The following is a 6,900-nucleotide window of genomic DNA, read 5'->3' as shown; positions in this document are numbered from 1 at the left end:
ATATGGAGTTGATGCCAGTGCAGTCTTTTGGAGCTTAACACTCCAGCTAACATTCTCTCTTAAGCTCACACAGGTGTGCACTGTTCAACATTAGGAAGGTCCCCCCCCCCCCCCCCCCCCCCCCCTCCCCCTTGCCTATTTGAAGGCACCACCAACTACTTTTGGGTTAATTGCTGGTTGATTCCTGTTGGTTTCTGCTGCAACTGTAGCAAATGTTCCATAGTTTCCAGAGTTGGTTATAGTTGCTGAAATATACAGAGTGTGGTGTGGCACATCGCTGTAGGGCTTTGGCCTGACTTCAAGGATTTCTCATACAGCAGTTGCGTTCAGACATGGATACAGTAGTATGCATCCCCGGGCCGATAGCATGATAGAGAGAATGAACAAAGGTGACACAGGACAAGACACGTTGCTGGAAGAGGGAGGAGGAAAGTAAGGCCAGGGTTCCAGCAGGCGGCCATATTCACTCAGGCTCTTAAGGGAACAATTTTTGTTTCTGTGTCAGGTATCTTTGTGTCACTAAGGAGTTCCACACTGGAATCCCAGATTCAATAATAACTTTCAAAAGAGAATTGAAGAGAAAACAAATGATGGACTATGGGAAAAGAACAGGATGATGGGATAAAGTAGATGGCTCTTTCAAAGAATAGGCACAGACACGATGACCACCTTGAACGGCCACCTTCTGTGCTGCATTATTCTATGATTCTACAGAGCTGATATTAGTCAATCAATGATTCTGAGTTATAATGTCCAAACAATGGTTTGGGTGTTTCCAGAGCAGCATAGCAATATTTTTTTTCTTAACTGTTTAAATCACTCTTGTGCAAGAAAGTCAGATCTCCATCATTAGGAGCCAAAGATACATGTATGGGCTTGTAGGGATCTTTTTCCTTGACAACTTATATGAAAAATTGTGTGCTGCGCATCGAATTACCAAACAGTTATACATTTGAAGTTGTTTGTTGATTTCTTGAGAACTTTTGAAGGGTGACCACTCCCATTAATTCACAGTTCCAATTTGTTTGTATTACCACCAATGAGAATTCAATCTCATAAGTATCAGTTATACTATTGGTGATTTCAACAATGACACAGAAAATGTTTACAAATAAGAGAGAATATTAATTTATGTACTCCGAGTTATCAGCTCAAATTTGTAATCACTGTGTCAATGAGAGGGTCTAACAAGAGGCTGTTAATGAAGTATCCTTTGAACCTGACAAGGGTAGTGGGCAAGGCTAATTATCAAAAAGTTGTATTGCGAAGAGGCACAAAAACAAATTTGAGTTTTCACATAAGCAAATAGTGAAAGCCTACTGTTCAGCAAGTGTCCTTTAAACACTGGCTATATCCCATAATCTCAAAGTGCAACTGTGAAAAGAGCAAGAAATGTTCAGAATTTACATTTAAATAATGCCTAATGATCCACTCAGGGAATCGTAAACCATTTCACATCCAACACATCAGTTCTGAAGTCCACTCACAGTCAATCTGTGGACAGGATAAAGTCAACTTTAGAAAGCCACAAACACACTGAAGAACATTTTGCTCAATGACAATTATTTGTATTGGAATTCATTTTGGAAATTCGCTCGATTTTACTATCTCCCAGTTGTGTCTTTTTGGTTTTTTGATTAGATGTAAACCTGCAACATCACATGCCCATTGAGAATTCCAATCACACCTTGTGCATTTTAGTATAATTATAAATAGAACATAATTATTTGCTTTATCTATGGTAATCGACAAGACAGTAAGCTAATGGGCTATTTCAGGTTCACACAATCACAGAATCTTTACAGTGCAGAAGAAGGCTATTTGACCCATCAAGTCTGCATGGCTCTCCAAATGTGCATTGTCACTTGTCACTCCCTTTTCCCCATATCCCTGCACATTGTTTATAGTGAAATAATCAGTTAATACCCTAATTAATGCCTGAAATGAACCTGCCTCCACCACAGTTCCATGCAGCACATTTCAGACCTGAACCATTCGCAATGTGAATTTATGTTTTTCTCTTGTTGCGTTTGCTTCTTTTGCAAATCACTTTAAATCTGTGCCCTCTCGTTCTCAGTCCTTTTACAAGCAGGAACAGTTTCCCAACTGCCAACTGCTTCTCAGTTTTCCACGAGTTTAATGTATTACAGGTAACAGAATATTCTAGTTCATTAAAATGTTGTCTTTCCAGACCAGGCTGATTGTAAATTAGGGGTGGGATTTTTCATTCTCCCAGCCGCCTGTTTCTGGGAGGCGAGCAGTTTGCTCGCAGCAAGATTCTCTCTTCCTGCCGCTTGTCAAAGGGATTCCCCATTGAAGACACCCCACACTGCCAATGCACTGCCAGCGGGAAAAGAGAATCCCATTGGCTGGACACTTCCAGCCAAGGTTTGCAGGGGAAAAAATTAAACAGAAACAATTGGTTCGCATTTAACAATCTTACCAATTCAAAATTGACATGTGGTCAAATTTCACGTGATAAATATCCTTTTTTTTACTTGGATGAAAAGGAAATAAGTTGTGTTCAGAAAACAACCCTTTTCCATCTCAAGACACTCCACTGTGATTCAAAGTCCCAGCAACAAGCAAACTGCTGCTTTTAACTATGACACCACAGTTTATTTGTGGCAGTTTTTATTGAGATATTCCCTCATTGCCAAGGAAAGTGATATTTCCATCAAGGATGTATCACACATCCCCTGTCTCAGTGTAAGCACTGCAAGTCCTCTCTCACTTGATATGGGAATGTGCTGAGGCCAGAGAATTGCAAGGGGATGAGATGACCTCTCCCTTGTTTCCCATCTCCTCTCAGGACAGCAGCTGCATTGAAGGAACTGGCATCTCCCAGCATGTCAAGAACCACAGGCCACCTGTTGGGAGATTCGGTTTGCTGGAGCAGCACTGATGTCTCCAAAAGTTTCATGGCAATACCTCTGGTTGGTGACAATTCCCTAGACATAAAGGGTAGCAAGCGGGATTCAGGTCCCTTTGGACTGTATGGAATGTTACATGCTACTGCTGCAGACAGGAAGGGGGTTGATTTAAACAACACTAATTTCTCCTCTCAACCACCCATCCATAATCTGGAAATTGTTTTGATTTGTGTCCCTCTTTATAAACAGTAGCGTATTTCCCAACCCCTCGGTTTTGGTGCGATCCAACTTTCTACTAATAACCCCCAGTAAACTCATGATAGCATGAACTCAAAGGGTTAGTTTATTTTCACAGGTGGAGGGTCATAACACTGCCCCACTTATATTCACATAGTAAAAGAGAGAGTGATAAAAGAAAGATTTACAGTCCAGTGACAATAGAGAAAAGAAATAATGATCCAGAAGGGTTCCAGAGTCCAGAATCAAAGTCCAATAAGGTATTCCTTCACAGAGGTCGATGAGCTGAAAACCAATGCTGTTTCATTCATTTTTCCAGTGATCTTGACTTTACACAATGAGATTGGCAAGCAGAGATGAATCAATCTTGTAGGAAATGGTATATAATTTCCAGCAGGAGTAGTGTAGATGGGGGCTAAATGTCCAAACCTGAGCCAGAGCTCCTTATCTGTGAGACTGCCAGTTAGGTGATAAAAAGCAGACTGAAACTTTGCAGTTCAGCAAAGCAATATTACTGATTCCACTAGCCAGAAATCCATGTCCTATGACTTCCATCTCTCCACACAGTCTTTGACAATGGACATGTATTCTTCATCTGGGTCTCCAAGGTTATATACTGTCTCAATCATTAAGAATTGAAAGGAAGGTTGCAGGGCCTTTTGTCTTAGCAAATGAACAGACACCTGTTGGCCGGCCTCAGTTATGTTATGCAGATGGCTTTTGTATAGCTCTCTGAATTTGTTCTGTGCAGTCCACAGGGCTCTCAATGATAACAATGTGTAAGTTTCCTGATACTGCCAAGCAGCGATCCTTTGGGATTGACATTAAATATAAAGCAGTCATACAGAGAAAGGCATGCTTCTGGAAGAGGGAGGAGGAAGAGAAGGGCTTGCAAGAGATCTTATTCGCCGAGAGTTTTTTAAACAATTTTCTTCCTTCAACTTTAACAATACCTTTCTTGAGACCTTTTTCTTTCACTCAAGAGGTCATGACTAAAATCTGTGAACTGCTGCAGCCACATCTCCAATCTCAAAACAGGACAAGGAGAGCATTGCCTCTGGCTGTCAAGGTGGGACTGGCTCTTAACCTTTATGAGCCTGACTCCTTCCAGGCTGTTGTTGTCGATACAAGTGATATCTCACAGTCTGAAGTGTGTTGCTATATAAGGAAGGCCCTGAGGTTGTCTATGCAAAGAAAAGCAACTTTGTCACATTTCCTCTTGCCAGAGGCAAGCAGGCTGAATGATCACGAGGGTTTGTTCAGATTACCGGGCTCCCCATAGAAGGGTAAAATGTTTGCATGTGCATTGTTTTATGAACTTCTCACGTGGCCATTTTCCTGAACTGAAAGGATTCTGCTCATTCAATGTTCAGCTTGTCTGCAAACACAAGAAGCGCTTTATGCAAGTAAATTCCTGCAAACATGGCAGTAGTTATGATTGTGCAGCAGTCCTCTATGCCAACTGCATTTGCACCAACCTGGTAGATTAAAAAGCTGCTTATTGAATGAGAAGGAATATTTACTCATGACATTGCTCATGATTCTGGTCCAGGACCCACACACATGTGCACTGCAGGATGCCACAAGGAACATTATTGAGCACACCTCCAGTGAAACTTCCTAGCAAAGAAGCTGAACCTTGAGCAGTCTAGGCCGAGGAGGTCCAGCTTCAGACTGCATTATGCTGACGTGATCTGTGGCAGTCTGGTCTGGCTGGATAACAGGCAACAGCAGATGGAATGGTTGTGTCTCGGGGGACCGGGAGGAGGGGGGGGGGGGGGGGGGGGGGGGACAGAAACACTCTGAGAGAGGGCTGCAGGTTTGTCCGAAATGGAACTGTCAACACTTTCACAGGATGGCATCTCAGCGATGCTATTAATGTGTTGGAGGACAGATTTCTGGACTGTTGTGAAGCCCTGGTGTCCATGAGCCATGACCTTAGCCTGACCTTACACTATAGCACTCAGACCTTTGCTAGAAGCTGCTTATGCTACAGGAAGCTGAGCCATCAGTCAGCAGACTCTCCATTGTGGTGGGTTCCACATGTATGGGACTGGATTCTCCAAAAATGGGGCTATGTCCCCACGCCAGAGTAAAAATGCTGGAGTTTTAACCTGGAGATTCCTTAAAAATATTTGCAGTTATTCACCTACCTGTTCAGCTGCGAATACTGGCCCCCGCACGTCCGGTTCCGAGTATGCGTATGCGCACGGTGGCGGCTTCAAGAGGCCACACCAAACGCGATGGCGGACTCAGCCGGCGGACCTGGACAAGGAAAGTAGGTCCCAACGCCGCTACATCTCAAATGCCCGATCACCGCCCCAGCGGCCCATAAGGCACCCCCACCCTGGTACTTGACCCCCCCAAGACACATGGGAGTGGAAGGCATTTCCATGCTTCCAGAAGGCCTTCTAGTCTTGACTGAGTCCGCAGTTGCCGTGCGGGAGTCCCGACCAGCCAGACGTGGTTAGAATCGGGAATTCAGCCGGTCGGGGACCGGAGTATTGCTAGAAGGGCCTCTGGCAATGGCGCCCCCCAGCCGTGTTGCGTAAATCGCGCGTGGGCAATTCTCCGGGGACCGGAGAATCGCGGGTGCGGCGCCGGGCCCGATCCTGTCGTAAAAGTGGATTCTCCGCGCCAAACGCGATTTCACGGCGGGGCTGCGGAGAATCCAGCCCATGGTATTTGGACAGGTTGACCTCGAAGCTCTGTGCAAGGCCCTGCGCCATGTTGATTTCCTCCATGCATCTTGGCATTGGAAAGCCTACCAGGAATCTGAAAAATCTTGGACCACGCATTGCTCTTCTGTAACCTATGCCATCAAAGTCCTCCTCTGAGGCTTCTGCAGCTTCTCTAGTGTGTGTCCTTGCCTTCCAGTGAGCCGGCACCTGTGTTCTTCTTCTACCTCCAGTGTACTTGTGTCGTGTCTCATCATGTGCAGTTTGCTCCTCTATCGTTCCTTTGAAACTACTCGCAGTGACAACCTCTTAGCCGCTAGTAGTGAGTTTGAGATCAAAGAGTGGTTTTCTTTTGTTCAATATCTTCTTGTACATTACCAAGCCAACCAACACCAATTATCCCCTGAGCCCACCAGAATTTATTGGTGGTTCATGGGATTACATGGGAGTGGAAGGCATTTCCATGTTTCCAGAAGGCCTTCTCGATAGGTCCCTTATTCAAGGGACTCAGCCCTCTGCACTTGCCCTGACTCCCCTTCCACTTTCTTCCCACATCCTCTCATCCCACCCTCCCTCACCTGTGGGCTGGAACCCTTAGTGATCCTAAGCCTTTCTCTCATTACCAGAAGCAGCCACCATCCCAGTGGTTACTAGCCACTGATTAGCTGGCATCTCTCATGGAGGGCGGATATTCCGCCGCCAGGGTCTTGAATCCCAGTGAAGGCCCAATGCTGACCAGTTACATGCCTGACAGGGCTTCCCCCTCGGGAATCATGTGGTTTCCCACTGGTGGGAGAACCGTTGGTGAAGTGAGCCCATGTCAACTAAACTCTTCCCAAGAATTGGGTATTGGAAAGGGACAGGAGAAACTCTATGTTTATAGCCTATGCAATTTCTCACTCTGAGGAAATTGAGGGATGAGGGCTAGTATACACGGGCAAGGATGTTCTACTGAGGCTGTGTAAGGCTGTCAGATCCTATTTGAAATTGTGTGAGCTGTTCTGTGTCCCATTTCTAAGGTTGTGCTGGCCTTGGAGGGGGTCCAGAGGAGGTTCACAAGAAGGATCCCGGGAATGAAGAGTTTGTCACATGAGGAACGGTTGAGGACTCTG

Source organism: Scyliorhinus canicula, chromosome 18 (genome assembly GCF_902713615.1).
Source record: "Scyliorhinus canicula chromosome 18, sScyCan1.1, whole genome shotgun sequence".
NCBI classification, from domain to species: Eukaryota; Metazoa; Chordata; class Chondrichthyes; order Carcharhiniformes; family Scyliorhinidae; genus Scyliorhinus; species Scyliorhinus canicula.
This window is presented reverse-complemented; position numbering follows the sequence as displayed.